The sequence below is a fragment of the Cyprinus carpio genome, chromosome B3 (assembly GCF_018340385.1).
Source record: "Cyprinus carpio isolate SPL01 chromosome B3, ASM1834038v1, whole genome shotgun sequence".
In the NCBI taxonomy this organism is placed as follows: domain Eukaryota; kingdom Metazoa; phylum Chordata; class Actinopteri; order Cypriniformes; family Cyprinidae; genus Cyprinus; species Cyprinus carpio.
Window position 1 is genome coordinate 4172622 of NC_056599.1, and position 17500 is coordinate 4190121.

At 40.4% G+C, this 17500-nt stretch overlaps 1 pseudogene; it reads right to left on the reverse strand.

The window, feature by feature from the left end:
- Nucleotides 1-11377: 11377 nt before the first annotated feature.
- On the reverse strand, nucleotides 11378-15790 carry LOC109060223 (annotated as a pseudogene).
- Between the last annotated feature and the right edge of the window lie 1710 nt (nucleotides 15791-17500).

A 17500-nucleotide genomic window follows, 5' to 3' on the forward strand; every position in this document is an offset into this window, starting at 1 on the left:
TTGATCTGTCATCTATGTTGTATTCTCGAATAAAATAAAATACTGAAATTTGAAACTCCACATCATTGGCATCTGTTTTTATTCACAATTTGCCCAGTGGCCCACCTTTTTTTGGAATCGGGTTTGTTTTGTAGAAATCTTTTGTGCTACTTGTTTGTTGGTGGGCCGCCTATCTGATCTTCTCTTCTTAGTGCTAAAGTGCCATTTTTTTTGTGGTCAGGAGAAAGTGTCCAGGAAGCATTTAAACAATTCAAAAGTGTTGTTGGCACCACTTGTGCTTTTGGCCCCAAATTTCACGCATTCTTTTTGTAGGGTTGCAGTGGCTGCCAGTGAGGAGTGTGGCACACCTGGGGCATTGCATACCAGCAGTCTTTTCTAAGACAGGCTTGGGAGTTGGTTATTTTTTCCCTTTTTAATATTGATATTTCATTGCATTTTAGAAATATAATTAACATCTTTTGTTGTTGTTTGTTGTTATTTCTTTTTTCCAAAGAACATTTTTTTTTTATTTTTTTATAGCTTAATTTCTTTTCCCAATAAAGATTATAAATTATTCAAACCCTATTTTATTGTCTTTTCTCCCTCTTTTATTGTTGTCTTGGAACGAGCTCGACCCTAACACTTCTGGATCTTCTGTTTCCTCACCTTGATGTGCGTTGTGAACTGTTTTTCTCAAACTCTCCTTTTAGTCATTTCTTCATTGTGTTGAAAGTTTCTCTTCTGTAATGAGTTCAGTGCTGTATTGAGCTCCTCCTAGAATTAAACAAAATAAAAATACATAAAAACACCAGATTACAGTGAAAAAAAAGAGGATATAAAACCATAGTAAGTATTTGCCCCATCCTGATTTCTCATACTCTCATACTAAATTAATTCAGAAATTAAAACCCTCCATAAAACAAACACACAACCTGGAGTGAAACACAACAAGCACAACGTTTTATAAATTTGTCCAAGTTATTTATTGAAGGCAAAAAAAAAAAGTTTCATTGAATACCAACTGGGCCTGTATGTGAAAAATTATTTGCCCCCGTAGTTAATAATTCCTCAAATCTATGAAACTTGTTATTGATTAATGGAGTTTCAGCTGACCTTAACACAAGCAGCTCTGATTCAAATCAACAACTTAAACAGAACTTTTAATAACAACCCATGAAGCTGGCTAAAAGGCCACTTTTCTCACCTTAATATGATGAAACCACTCATCGATGGGTTCTGAATTTATGATTGTCATGTTTCTGAGAGTTTAACACACACTAAACACAACCGGCTGTTTTTTTGTCCTCCAGACAGAAGAGTTGTTGAGTTTTCTCCACGGTGTAAAAAACTGCAGATCTCCTCAGAATCCTGATGAACACCTCTCATTTTCTCTCCTTCCAAGGAACGACTCACACAAGTTTTTTAAATGCTAGATTATATGGAGGGATCAGTTTTTGGATGATCTTCTCCTGCAGACGGGACACTCCTGAGTTTTTCTTGGTTTTCTCCAGAACTGCTGAAAGACACTCTTTACAGACACTGTGACTACATGATAAAACAACAGGATTCTTGAAGATTTCCTGACATACAGGACAAGAAAAATCATCTTCAGATAGAGAAGCCATTTTCACCTCTTTGATCTCCAGCGATCTAAACTTTACTTTCACTTTCTGAACAACAGTTTAAAAAAACAAATCCCCACGAGAATCACAAAGATCTGCTCTCTATTCAGAAACCAAACTTCACAAAGATCCTTCTGTAAAGTGTTTCTCTTGGTTCTTCACTGGTGGCTGGTTCTTTATTGTTTTTGTCAGAAGAGAAGAGAGTCAGTGTGACAGAAAAGCAGAAATAACACGTCCTATCTCTTTCCTGGTAAGAGCTGTGAGAGGGAGGAGCTTTATGATCACATGACCGTTGTGTTTAAACAATCAGACAGGAACCCTCAGCATTTTCTTCAGGTAAAATCCTTTTAAAATCTTTTTAATTGTATTCAAATTGCATTTGGCCATGAAATTTTTAAATACACTGCTGATAACTTCTTGAATAAACACAAGGAACCAATGAAAATACCCAATATAACCAAAAACCCCTAACCCTTACATGCAAGGCTGATGAAGAATTCCAGAGGTGCCCTGGCACAATGTCCTGTCAGGATGAACCCCTCACTCCAGGGACGCTGACCCTCATGGAAGACCCAAATCATCTATTTCATAATCGAACTCTGGTGCAGATGGCACTGCAATATCACCGAGAAAGCTATGAAAGTCCTGAGAAATGATACCACTGAGTAAAACCATTTCATACTGAACATCCTGGTATCACGCTGGGTTTTATGCCGATAGATCAAAGTAAGTGATTATATATATATAAAACACTTGATGAATGCATATGTGGTGAGAGGAGCCCTTTACCTGGAAAATCTGCTGCAAGCAGTGCAAGTGCTGCAATTCAAAATGGGGCTAATAAAGAAAGAATATAAGACGACCATTACACTAAGAGAGTATGTTTGGGCTCTGTGAGACTGATGGCATGAGAACCAGTTTAAAATAATGGATCAAACAATACAGCAGAGCCATACAGTCTTTCATGTAGCCTCGAAAGTACCAATTCCAAGGGCTTATGAGGGTAAAACAGGAACTGGAACAGAATTGGAGCGGCTGGGTGTGATTGGAAGAGGTTCTTCTCCATGCACCACTCCAATGCTGTGCCCCAATGGTGCCACGTCCCCCCCCAAAATCCAAAAGAACGGAGGACATCAGAATTTGTGTAGACCTCAAACAAACGACTGAACAAAAACTTAATTTCGCGAAAAGGTGGGGTTTCTGCTGGAACTTTGGATGACTCACTTCTAAACTGGTGGGGACAACAGTCTTTTCTAGCCTGGAGTGTCTCCAGCGGTTTCTGGCAGTATAGTGTTAGATGACCCAGCAAGAGGTTGACTACTTTCATAACCCCCTTTCAAGAGGCACTCTGCTTTTGGACAGCTTGCCATTCGGGTAACTAGTGCTTCCAAAGACATATTTCAGAAACGCGCGCAGGATTGAGCTGCCTTCAGAGCATCGAGGGAGTATGCTACTACATGGACAAACATCGTGGTTTATGGTCGTACAACTCGTGAAGAACATGACCATAGACTTGAAGGTCAATGCATTTTTGGTCAAAAGGAACTGGGTTTTGTGGGACAAATCGTTTGTGCAATTGGATAGTTAACTTGTCAATTTAATAATATTTGATTTATGCGTCTTTGAACTGGGAAATGGTGCATTAACATGAGCAACACAAACACAGACGCTGTCTATAGGCTAATTCTGTCATGGGACAACACGTTAAAGCCCCTTTTCTCATCAAAAAGTGTTTCCAAACAGATATTTGCAACATTTGAAAGTATTGATACTAGAATTTATTGCCCTTAAAGTTAACAGAAAAAGATTGTGTTGACACATAAGAAATTTTGTAGAAAAATGAATTTCCATCAGCTATATTGGGTAAAATTTTTGAAGTGCTATTTTTTTTTGGGGGGGGGTGCGTGGGGGCCCCTCGCAAAAAAAACATCCTTGGATGGAAACCTGGCTACTGAATTACATGGTCTGTGCTTCATTGCCTGCCTGCTGGCTCCCACCACCTGCCACTTCCCTGGACTTAATTTTTTTTAGGAAACTGGACCACAAAAAAAAAAAAAAAAAAAAAAATGAAACAAATCTAGCCTTCAGGCGCAGGTGTAAGAAGGGCAAAATTATAAAAATAAAAGTGATGATGAGAAGAAACAAGGACAAGGTAATTTTTTAGTAACAATTTTTAAGTGGTCAATGTTACGTTGACAATTAAAACAATAATCTGGTCTACCCCACTCGGCCCTATAAGTATTAGACTTTTATTTAATATTTTCCAGTCATAAATCTACATTATATACTAATAAACAAATGTCACAGACCAAGCTGGGAGACAACAGGTTAGTGAATGAATGGCAGTTTATTGACAGGTAGTAGGGATATTGCCGGTTTCAAATTTTCCTTTTTCATTTTTAACACAGTATACAGTATTATCACGGTATTGAAATTTAGTTTCAAAAAAGTGGTCATAATACAGTATAACAGGTTAAATAACTTTTTTTTTTCTTATAACTGAACATTTAAATACAATAAAGCAATACAAAAAATATATATAAAGTTAAAAAAGTTTTACACAGGTTAAAGTGCAAAACAACATTTATAAAGACATATAGGTATCACTTTACAATAAGACTTCATTAGTTAAACTTAGTTAATGCATTACCATTCACAATGAGCAACAGCTACATTTTGCTACAGAAGTTACTATCTTTGTTAAAAAATACAAGTCTTTAGCTCATGTTAGCTCATTAAATAACACAGTTTTGCAACTTTTGATTTTAACAACGTTTATTAAATATTGGAATACCTAAGATTAAAGATAGTTCAGAAGAATTTTTCATTGGCAGTTTATGTTAACTAATGAATAAACTAATGTTTACTAATGAAGCTCTAATGTAAAGTGTGAACGAACAATAAAGAATCAAAACTCTTTCAAACAATATCTAGGGCATGTTGTAGTCCAGATTAAACTGAAAAAAAAAGTTTGAAAATAAATAGACTATTAAGTCTAAATATTTAAGTATTTGGTGCTGTGATGAACACCATAGCAAATACACAAATCTGAATGGCTGTTTAAAATTATTTAAATGTGTTTTGGAAAGTAGCAGCTGCTTTATTTAGGGGTGGGGGAGGGGGGGGGATTTTTATTTATGGGGTTTCCAGGGCAAGGGCTGCATTTTCTGCAGTTTAGCGCCATCTGCTGTCAGAGAGTGAATGTGCTTTCATTCAGCGCATCTCTTACATGTTCCTCCATTTGCTTCTCATGCATGCTTGTTTACATTAGAGCACACACACAGTCTTTTAAACAGCATACAGCGGTGTTGTGCATTTTGACCAGTTGATGGAAAAAGTATTCTTAAAATGCATTCCAAAATCTGAATCATTTGTAATATATAATTATTCACAGTATTTAGAAGTGCCCACGATAACAATATCGTGTATATTCACATTCATTACCGCGATATATCGCATTACCGAATACCGGCACATGTCTACAGGTATGGTTGAGGCAGAATGACTGGAGCAATGAATGGTGAGTATCCAACACAAGTGACAGATGATTGGTTCCCTTTGCAGGTTCATGGAGGGTTTGGGATCCAGGAGCGAAGGAGAATAATGGATGGAGATCTTCGGGGAATTAGAGGTAAGGATAAACTGGTAAATAGCATAAAGAGAGTCTGGTAAAGTTCAGAGTAGTGAATGATAGACCAGACGATGAGTGACTGTGAGGAGTGTGTTCTTGAAGGTGGCTTGATTGGAGACAGCAGGTGCAGGTGAGTGTGATCTGGTGTGAGTGGTGATCGTGACTGAAAACAGGTGTAAGCCGGAAGGATTCTGGGACATGGAGTCCAGAGCTGGTGACTGTTGTGTTATTGATGCCTGACAAAACAACTCATTTAGAACATGTATACTATTTTATAAACTATTTATATGCCTAATATTATTTTGGTTTTAATAAAATATGACGTGTTATAGATTACTAGTATTAAGACAAGTAATTATAATGGGGAAATGTACTTAATTACAAGAATTAAAGTGTGACTATTGTCTACAAAGTGTGTAGACAATATTTAGATCTTATATATTAGCTCTCATCATACTTTAGTACAATAATTTGATTAGACATTCTTATTTCTAAGAACATGGATGTTTTGTACAAGTTGTTAGTGGTTATAGAAGGCACTAACAACTTGATTACAGACAAAAATAAAAACAACCTACCAACTAATTACTAATTCAGTGGATCAACCACTGACGAATGTGGATTGCAATGCATCTACCTGGTAATGAAATGACCTTCGGGGACTGTGGTCTCCACTCTCCAGAGAGCGCCTAACAGATTGTGAGTGATGCTGCGGAGTGGGGTGGGAAACACAGAGTGGATTAGCGGAATCAGCGGATCTTTAGCGGAGTGGTAACAGACAGATTTGAGCTGAGGTGATTGGTGAGAGGGGCACCTCAGCTGATGAGGGCAAAGGGGCAGTGGCTCTAGCCACCAGGCCACCTCCCTGTGCACGGCCCTGGTCAAGAGGTCATAAGACCCAACCCAGAAAAGATCTGTGCTATTCTGGACCTCAACAAACCCCAAAATCTAAATGAGTTAAAGGGATCATGAAATTGATTTTCTTATTATTTTAATGTGTTCCTTGAGGTTTACTTATAATGTAAGTAAAGTTTTTTCACAGCAAAACAAAAAAAACAAAAACAAGTAAATATGTGGACAAATGATGATTTTCAACCTTCATTCTGACCCTCGCTCTAGAATGACTTGTTCTCTTTCATAGTTTCATTCGACGCTGCGTTGCTATGATGGAATGGGAATGCCCTCTGGGTGGGCCGATTGTCTGAAGCAAGTATAGAAACATGCCAGTTCATTGGCTGATGGTGCGGGTGTTGCCTTGATGCTGAAACTGTATGCATTTACACCTGTCATGTTGAATTCTGGCAGACTGTACGCATTTACACCTGTCCATCTGTATGTGTTTCTGACTGTGGAGGTGTTGGTGGGGGTGTTGGGGAGGGTGAAGTGTAGAGCTGTATGTGTTTGTCTTGGGCAGGGTGATTCCGATCAGAAAGTTCTGCTATCTCAGCTCAAGGCAAGATCTGACACCTTCAACCCGAGATCTGGAAGTTGTTGGTATGGCTCATATAAGGCCAGCAGCTTTGACTTCTAATTCATCACATTTATATAGTGCTTTCTAGGCACTCAAAGTGCTTTACATTGTGAGGGGTATCTCCTCATCCACCATTAGTTCGCAGTATCCACCTGGATGATGCAACGGCAGCCATAGTTTTTGCTCGATGCTGAAACTGTACGCATTTACACCTGTCATGTTGAATTCTGTGATGAAGCAAATCAGCAGATATGGGGATGGAGGCCATGATGGTCAGAGGCCAAAGGGCAAATTTGGCCAGGATGCTGAGGTCACACCTATACTCTTTTCAAAAGACATCCTGTGATTTTTAAAGAACAGAGAGTCAGGACCTTGGTTTAACATCTCATCCGATGGACGGTGCTTGTTAACAGTATAGAGTCTCCGTCACTACACTGGGGCGTTAGGACCCACACAGACCACAGGGTGAGTGCCCCTGCTGGCCTCACTAGCACCTCTTCCTGTAGCAACCTAGTTTTCCCAGGAGGTCTCCCATCCAGGTACTGACCAGCTCAACCCTGTGTAGCTTCTGTGGGCAACCAGTCTTGGGCTACAGGGTGATATGGCTGACATCTAGTCTTCCTGCCAATGTTCAGGAGACTGTCGCGGAAAAGGAGACTGTATTCTTCCAAGTGGAAGGTCTTTGAGTCATGGTGCTCAGCCCATGTGGTGGACCCTGTCAGCTGCCCTGTAGGTCTAGTGCTGCTGGGTTTCCGGCAAGAAAAAAATTTGCAGGGGGAGGGGCTGCTACTTCCCTGAGAGTTTGTCACGGCATCGCCGTTCGGAGTGAGTTGGATGAAGTTCCCCTGGGGAGACATTGGTTGGTCTCCATGTTTATGCATGAGGTTCAGCATCTGAAGTCATCAGTCGTCCTGGAGGGCTTACTTGAAGCTCTTTTTGAGCTCTTGGAGGCAGCTCCAGAGAGGATTTTGACTCTCAAAGTTACTCTTTTGTTGGGGCAAACTTCTTTGAAGCGAGTTGGGGATTTGCTAGCTCTCTCTGTCAGTGAGATGTGTATGGACTTTGCACCGGGTCTGGTCAAAGTAACCTTACGATCCAGGTCGGGCTATGTTCCCAAGGTTTTGTCCACATCATTTCACTTTCAGGTGGTTACCCTTCACTCTTTCCATCCTCCACCTTTTGCTTCAGCCAAGGATGAGAGACTTCACATGCTCTGCCCTGACTGAGCTTTGAAGCTCTACGTGGACTGCTCTAGCCATTGGAGGAAATTTCACAGCTGTTCATATGCTTTTTTGCTGGCCACCACTGTGGGGATGCTATTTTGCTGGCATACAAGGTACAACGTCTTTCTTCACCTCTCAGTATTCAGGCCCATTCTGCCAGGAGTGTGTCTTCCTCTTAATCTCTTTTTAGAGGGTTGCCCCTAGAGGACATTTGTGTAGCGGCAGGATGGTCCTCTCCGCATGCGTTTATCAAGTTCTATAATTTGGATGTTGACACAGCTCCTAGGTCTGGTCCACTTGAACCAGCCTTGGATGCTATCTGGTTCTAAATTTGGGCCAGATACAGCAGTGTTTTAGCTTTAGCTTGACGTGTTTGGTATTATCGTTCCCATTGCATCATGGCTATGCAGCGTCTCATTTCCTACTCAGAGAACATGGGTTACACGAGTAACCATAGACGTTTTTAAGGGACAGGTCCTTTAAAGCTTCTCAGTAATTGGCCACTGTTATGATTGACTAACATTATTGCATAGGAAACAGTATCAACGCCCCCTCACTATTGGATGTGAGCCTTTTGACAACATAATCAAAATAAAACAGTCATTTCCACACAAAGCATGTATATTGTATCCAGTGTAGACAAGATTCTGGCAATAATTGTAATTTCTATTTGCTTTTGACATGATGCAACACTCAAATTCAGTGTAATCAAGTGTCAACCGTTCAGCGACTGAATGCCTGTGGGCGGTGCCTATGGTGAGAATAAGACTATTCGTCAATGTCTTGCTCTGGAAACGGTGTTTATGCAAATGTTTGTGCCCGGGTGATTTCATCTTGCCCCTCAGATCCAAATGAGCCGTTTTTGGAGCTTGATTAAATAAATGCTTTGTTTATAATGAGTAACACGTTTCAAACTATGAAACATGCAGGATTTTTTAATGAAAACTCTTTTTAAAGAACTCTTATATGTATTACGACTTGAACAAGCCAACAGTCGTCTCGGCTGATGCCAGCAGATATAGAATAGAGGGTGCATTGCTTCAAGAGCATGATGGGAGGAAATGCTTCCAGTAACCTTCTGTTTCCATACTCTCAAAGCTGCAGAGAAGCACTACGCTCAAATTGAAAAAGAGCATTTGGCTTCAGTTTGGACATGTGAAAAGCTATCACGATATCTTTGTGGTTTGGAGTCCTTCAAAGTACTCACAGATCATAAACCTTTAAGCTACGTCCACAAGAAGCCAGAACTTTCCCTATCCGAGTGAATAATGACAAAATTTTCATATTGCGATGGAGTATCCCTTAAATAAAAAGACAATCGTTCAGTGTTTGTTCATATTTTTGTTGCTGTTACGTGATGTAGCGGTGTCTGACTGGGGCGAGACGTGGGCTGATGACGTCATTGTTTCAGAAAATATACGGATTCGCTGTCCAGACGAAAACGAAGGGTGGCGTTTTCAGATTTATCCACTCTGGGACCTGGTTTAAAAAAATATTGGTTTCACTCTCCCAAAACCCTAAGTCCCTTTGATAAACCAGAAAAACTTTGATGAGGTCCCCTAATTAGGCTCCTAATTGGGATGATGTGCTTCAATCTAGTGGCAGTGTATTCCCCAGGAAAGAAATCGAAGAGAAATGAGTACTGAGAATACACTCAGTACTCATTTTGCTGGACCTGTCTGCTGCTTTTGACACCGTTAATCACCAGATTCTCCTATCCACCCTCAGAAGGATGGGCATCTCTGGTACTGCACTCCAGTGGCTTAACTCCTACCTTTCTGATAGATCCTTCATGGTGTCTTGGAGGGGTGAAGTTTCTAAGTCACAAAAACTTGCTACTGGTGTTCCTCAAGGCTCAGTACTTGGACCACTTCTCTTCTCCATCTACATGACGTCATTAGGATCTGTCATTCAGAAGCATGGCTTTTCCTATCACTGCTATGCTGATGACACTCAACTCTACTTCATTCCAACCAGATGACCCGACGGTAGTTGTTCGCATTTCAGCCTGTCTGAGTGACATTTCTAGCTGGATGAATGACCATCACCTTCAGCTTAACCTTACTAAGACTGAACTGCTGGTGGTTCCAGCTAACCCATCGTTTCATCACAACTTCTCTGTACAGCTGGGTTCGTCGACCATAACACCTTCCAGGACAGCCAGAAACCTAGGAGTTGTGATGGATGATCAGTTAAGCTTCACCGACCATATTGCTACAACGACCCGGTCCTGCAGATTTGCCTTATACAACATTAGGAAGATTAGACCCTTCCTGTCAGAGCAAGCCACCCAACTTCTTGTCCAAGCTCTTGTTCTCTCCAGACTGGACTATTGCAATGCTCTCCTGGCGGGCCTTCCTGCATGTACTATCAAGCCTCTGCTACTGATCCAGAATGCAGCAGCGAGGGTTGTCTTCAATGAGCCAAAAACAGCTCATGTTACTACTCCTCTCCTCATCAGGTTACACTGGCTACCAGTAGCCGCTCGCATTAAATTCAAGGTACTGATGCTGGCCTACAAGACGACCACTGGCACGGCGCCAACATACCTAAGCTCATTAGTTCAATCTTATGCGCCCTCCAGAAGTTTGCGTTCTGCAAGTGAACGACGCCTTGTGGTGCCATCCCAAAGAGGTTCAAAATCACTCTCACGGACTTTTTCCTGGACTGCGCCCAGTTTGGTGGAATGACCTCCCGATCTCAATTCGAACAGCTGAGTCTTTACTCATTTTCAAAAAACATCTAAAGACTCATCTTTTTCGCCTGCACTTAACCAACTGATACTAGTATTAACCTCTTCTTTTTCTTGTCTATCATATTCATTTAAAAAAAAAAAAAAAAAAAAAAAAAAAAAACCCTGGCTATGTGTTCTGTACTAGACTAACTGAGACTTGTCATAGCATTTGTATACCGTTGTTGTACTCTTGTTGATCTGATTGTTTCTACTGTTCTCATTTGTAAGTCGCTTTGGATAAAAGCGTCTGCTAAATGATTAAATGTAAATGTAAATGTAGAAAGAGAACTGCAAGATTTAGTAGTAATTAATTTTATAAATAATTGCAACCGCATAAAAAAAAAATTATGAAAATTCAAATATTTTTCTGTTAACCTATTAGTCTGCATTTACTTTGTTTTAACATCTATTTTGAAAAATTATTTTTCTCTCATTTGAAAATGAATCAAATTTATGCCACTCTTGAAACTGCTTGTCCAGGGTATATGGCTGAAAAAACAAAACATTTGTTAAAATTCTGAACGGATTATATTTAGCCTAGAAAGTGCGGCAATAGCACTTCCTTTATAATCACTAAAAAGGTGTCACTTCCTTCAGTTCATCGCGATCTCACAAAGTTCCTTTATAATCAATGAAACTCTTATTTACATCATGTTACAATGAGACAACTCACGAGTGTGCAGAAAAAAAATCTGTGAATTCTGACTCATTTGAACAGAATAGCCAATCAGAGGTGTTCACGAATGAACAGATAAGTCTGTGATTGGCTACATTGCACAGCGCTACAAAAACACATTGTAAATAAAAACCTTTGATGTTCTCTAGAGCACAGATACGCACTGGATCCTTACCCAAATCTGTTTCGCCAATATCCTATTATTACATTTTCAATGTAGGGTGCTTTTCACTGTACGAGAAAAGGTACATGTAGTGTGAGAAAAGTATAAGTTGTGTGAATTTCACATTGAATGCCTGAGAGTTGGCAGCTCTGGTAAAAGACACCAGCTGTTTGACTCGCTGAAGACTTTATTTCAAATAAACCTTCATGTGACCAGACAGTACAGGCCAACAGGTGCAAGGCATTGTGGGTATTTCCTCTGTGCTCTCAGAACAGCTATTCTCTGTTTGTCCTCTTCAAACTTCTTCCTTAGCTCAGCGATATCTGAAACAGACGGATGATTCGCTTTGAGAGCCTTTCAGACACACGGAAACATGCTCTGACTTTTTTCTCAGATTTACAACAGTTATGACATAAAAAAGTGCAATTTTGAAAAAAAAAAAAAGGGTTAGCATTTTTAAGAAAAAAAGAATACCAATTTTACATCTTGCAGTTGAGTTCCCATCTCGCGATTCGGAGTTCACATCTCTCGATTCGGAGTTCACATCTCTCGATTCTGAGTTCACATCTCTCGATTCGGAGTTCAAATCTCACGATTCAGAGTTCACATCTCGTGATTCTGGGTTCACATCTCGTGATTCTGGGTTCACATCTCGCGATACTGGGTTCACATCTCTCGATTTGGAGTTCACATCTCGCGATTCTGGGTTCACATCTCGCGATTCAGGGTTCACATCTCGCGATTCTGGGTTCACATCTCACGATTCTGGGTTCACATCTCTCGATTTGGAGTTCACACATCTCGCGATTCTGGTTCACATCTCGCGATTCAGGGTTCACATCTCGCGATTCTGGGGTTCACATCTCTCGAATATGGGTTCACATCTCTCGATTCTGGGTTCACATCTCTCGATTCTGGGTTCACATCTCTCGATTCTGAGTTCACATCTCTCGATTCGGAGTTCAAATCTCACGATTCAGAGTTCACATCTTGTGATTCTGGGTTCACATCTCGTGATTCTGGGTTCACATCTCGCGATACTGGGTTCACATCTCTCGATTTGGAGTTCACATCTCGCGATTCTGGGTTCACATCTCGCGATTCAGGGTTCACATCTCGCGATTCTGGGTTCACATCTCACGATTCTGGGTTCACATCTCTTGATTTGGAGTTCACATCTCGCGATTCTGGGTTCACATCTCGCGATTCAGGGTTCACATCTCGCGATTCTGGGTTCACATCTCTCGATTATGGGTTCACATCTCTCGATTCTGGGTTCACATCTCTCAATTATGGGTTCACATCTCTCGATTCTGGGTTCACATCTCTCGATTTGGAGTTCACATCTCGCGATTCTGGGTTCACATCTCGCGATTCAGGGTTCACATCTCGCGATTCTGGGTTCACATCTCTCGATTCTGGGTTCACATCTCTCGATTATGGGTTCACATCTCACGATTCTGGGTTCACATCTCTCGATTTGGAGTTCACATCTCGCGATTCTGGGTTCACATCTCGCGATTCAGGGTTCACATCTCGCGATTCTGGGGTTCACATCTCTCGATTCTGGGTTCACATCTCTCGATTCTGGGTTCACATCTCTCGATTCTGAGTTCACATCTCTCGATTCTGAGTTCACATCTCACGATTCTGGGTTCACATCTCTCGATTATGGGTTCACATCTCTCGATTCTGAGTTCACATCTCTCGATTCAGGGTTCACATCTCGCGATTCTGGGTTCACATCTCACGATTCTGGGTTCACATCTCACGATTCTGGGTTCACATCTCTCGATTCTGGGTTCACATCTCTCGATTATGGGTTCACATCTCGCGATTCTGGGTTCACATCTCACGATTCTGGGTTCACATCTCACGATTATGGGTTCACATCTCTCGATTCTGGGTTCACATCTCTCGATTATGGGTTCACATCTCTCGATTCAGGGTTCACATCTCGCGATTCTGGGTTCACATCTCGCGATTCTGGGTTCACATCTCACGATTCTGGGTTCACATCTCTCAATTATGGGTTCACATCTCTCGATTCAGGGTTCACATCTCTCGATTCTGGGTTCACATCTCACGATTCTGGGTTCACATCTCTCGATTCTGAGTTCACATCTCTCGATTCTGAGTTCACATCTCTCGATTTTGGGTTCACATCTCTCGATTCTGAGTTCACATCTCTCGATTTCTGAGTTCACATCTCGCGATTCTGGGTTTCACATCTCACGATTCTGGGTTCACATCTCACGATTCTGGGTTCACATCTCTCAATTATGGGTTCACATCTCTCGATTCTGGGTTCACATCTCGCGATTCTGGGTTCACATCTCACGATTCTGGGTTCACATCTCTCGATTCTGAGTTCACATCTCTCGATTCTGAGTTCACATATCTCGATTTTGGGTTCACATCTCACGATTCTGGGTTCACATCTCTCGATTATGGGTTCACATCTCTCGATTCAGGGTTCACATCTCGTGATTCTGGGTTCACATCTCACGATTCTGGGTTCACATCTCGCGATTATGGGTTCACATCTCTCGATTCTGAGTTCACATCTCTCGATTCTGAGTTCACATCTCTCGATTATGGGTTCACATCTCTCGATTCTGAGTTCACATCTCTCGATTATGGGTTCACATCTCACGATTCTGGGTTCACATCTCTCGATTTGGAGTTCACATCTCGTGATTCTGGGTTCACATCTCTCGATTCGGAGTTCACATCTCGTGATTCTGGGTTCACATCTCTCGATTCAGGGTTCACATCTCTCGATTATGGGTTCACATCTCTCGATTCTGAGTTCACATCTCTCGATTATGGGTTCACATCTCTCGATTATGGGTTCACATCTCTCGATTCTGAGTTCACATCTCTCGATTATTGGTTCACATCTCACGATTCTGGGTTCACATCTCTCGATTTGGAGTTCACATCTCGTGATTCTGGGTACTTTCACATCTCTCGATTTCTGAGTTCACATCTCTCGATTTATGGGTTCACATCTCACTCGTCTGGGTTCACATCTCTCGATTCGGAGTTCACATCTCACGATTCTGGGTTCACATCTCGTGATTCTGGGTTCACATCTCTCGATTCTGAGTTCACATCTCTCGATTCGGAGTTCACATCTCGCGATTCTGGGTTCACATCTCGTGATTCTGGGTTCACATCTCTCGATTCTGAGTTCACATCTCTCGATTATGGGTTCACATCTCTCGATTCTGAGTTCACATCTCTCGATTCTGAGTTCACATCTCTCGATTATGGGTTCACATCTCTCGAATATGGGTTCACATCTCTCGATTATGGGTTCACATCTCTCGATTATGGGTTCACATCTCTCGATTCTGAGTTCACATCTCTCGATTCTGAGTTCACATCTCTCGATTCTGGGTTCACATCTCTCGATTCTGGGTTCACATCTCTCGATTCTGAGTTCACATCTCTCGATTCTGAGTTCACATCTCTCGATTATGAGTTCACATCTCTCGATTATGGGTTCACATCTCGCGATTATGGGTTCACATCTCTCGATTCTGAGTTCACATCTCTCGATTATGGGTTCACATCTCTCGAATATGGGATTCTGAGTTCACATCTCTCGATTCTGAGTTCACATCTCTCGATTATGGGTTCACATCTCGCGATTATGGGTTCACATCTCTCGATTCTGAGTTCACATCTCTCGATTCGGAGTTTACATATTGCAACTTGGAGTTAATATCTCACATTTCTATTGTTTAAATTTCTTTTTTATGATGAAAACAATTAAAAAAAGTTTTGATGCATGAAGTCGGTGGTGTTCAGACATCAGACTCGTCACACACTATCTAGTGCACTCTCTCTCTCTCACAGTCTTCAATCATGCATGAATGTGTCGTTGATCGTCTCAAGACTCACGTTCTTTTTGCGTGTGTCTGTGCTGCCACGTGTAGAAGTTCAGCAGCTCCTTGCGCAACTTTCTTCTTCTTCTCCTTCTGAAGCGTCCTCTCATTGACCGTCTCGCTGTGTGGGCGGACCTTCACACCACGGCTGCCCTTCGTCACCTTCACCCAGCCCTCCTCATCCTCCTGCTGATGCTCCGCCTCCTTCTTCTGACGCTCCGCCTCCTGTTAAGTTATGAATAATTCATGAGCTACGGCTCTGTGTGTGTGTGTGTGTGTCTCACCTCCTCCTCCTGTGTGTCGTAGTCATTCATGAACTGATCGATGTTCTGCTGCAGTGATGAAGCCTTGATCAGTGAGTCTGAGTACTGCTGGATCCACTCTAGACACACACATTAACATCACCATTTATATGAGTGATATATTTAAAGATAGTGATGCATATCAAATATATATTTCCTGTAAATAAGGTTGCTATGACATCTACATTGTAGAGACTTGAGGAATTTCACAATTCTCAAGACCACAGCACATTACTAGGTAATTATTAGTAACAAACAAACAAACAATTAGTCCTCAGAATTATTGAAAATAATTATACTGTCACTAATAAAACAAAAGCAAAGGACAAAACGATAGAATAAAAAGTTTTTTATGCAAGTCTCAAGCAGTTAACAGCCTACTACAGAAATGAATAATCAATGTGAAATAATACGGCATAGTCTTCACTGTAAGAATGAAACTGTCCTTGTTTCTTATTAAAGCTACAAAAGTCCTTCACTCAAGAGCAGTGTGTGATTTTGAATTTGTCTTTCATTGTTTCATTAATTTTAAACACACAGTCACAGCAGGAATATTAAACTGCTGTCACTTTAACAGCCGCACGGATCCAATTTACCATTACACGTATTTTAATTCTCAACTCTTTACGTTCATTTATTACATGACTGACGAAGGTATACATGAATAATCCCTAAGCGCCGCATTTTAACACAGTTTTGCATGTATTTGAGCCTTGAGCTAAAAGATGACTTCACATGTCCGTGTTTTGTTCCGTCTCTGAGCGCATCACAGAAATCCTCCTGAGAAAGTTCTTTTTCACGCTTTTAAAAACATGTATAAATCTAATACACTTCAATACATCATCTCTGAGCGCATCACAGAAATCCTCCTGAGAAAGTTCTTTTTCACGCTTTTAAAAATTGAGCCTATATGGAGGAATGAAAGAGCACCGCTGGAAAGGGGGTGGAACGGGGCGCAATGATCGTTTTATCTCGATTATTGTATTTTCATAATCATTGGAGGCCAAAATCGAAAATGTTTTTCAATTAATTGCACAGCCCTCCCACACACACCCACATTCTCTCTCTCTCTCTCTCTCTCACACACACACAGCCTCAGATCACAGTCACAGCACGACCGATCAATCCTCTGCCCGATGCATCTCCAGGTCAAACTGAGCGCACTGCATTGTGGGATAGCTCTGTTTAACCAACAATCATCCAGTTCAGGGTTTAAAACTGGAGAAAAACTGTGAACTTAAAGAAGAAATAAAACATTTAAATAAATGTTAAAAAATACAATTATATTAAAATAAATGCATAAACAATTGGATAATCATGATGACAAAAATTATTAATTATATTACATATGAAATGATTAAATAATAAAATTACAAATATAAAACTGTGAATCAAATAAAACTTTAAAAATAATTAAAATGCATGTACATTATATGAAAAATAATATTGCATTAAAAACATAATTAGATTAAAAATCAATCAATAGAAATTCAATATCATTGGAATTACAGTACAAAATTAATACAATAGTTTACCTATATGTACAAATATTTTAAATTGATTAAAATAATACAAATTAATTTAAAAACTACAGTATTCAAAACAAATAATACGATTATAATGAATATTTAATAATAATAATAATTAGAAAATTACTAAATAAATAACGAGACTGAAGTAACCAAAACAAATTATGAATTAATAAATAAATCATCTTACAGTACAGTAAAATTTTAATAGAAACCAAATGCTTTTCCAATAATATTTCACATTTATACAGTCTTAACCGGGTCTTTGTCTGTG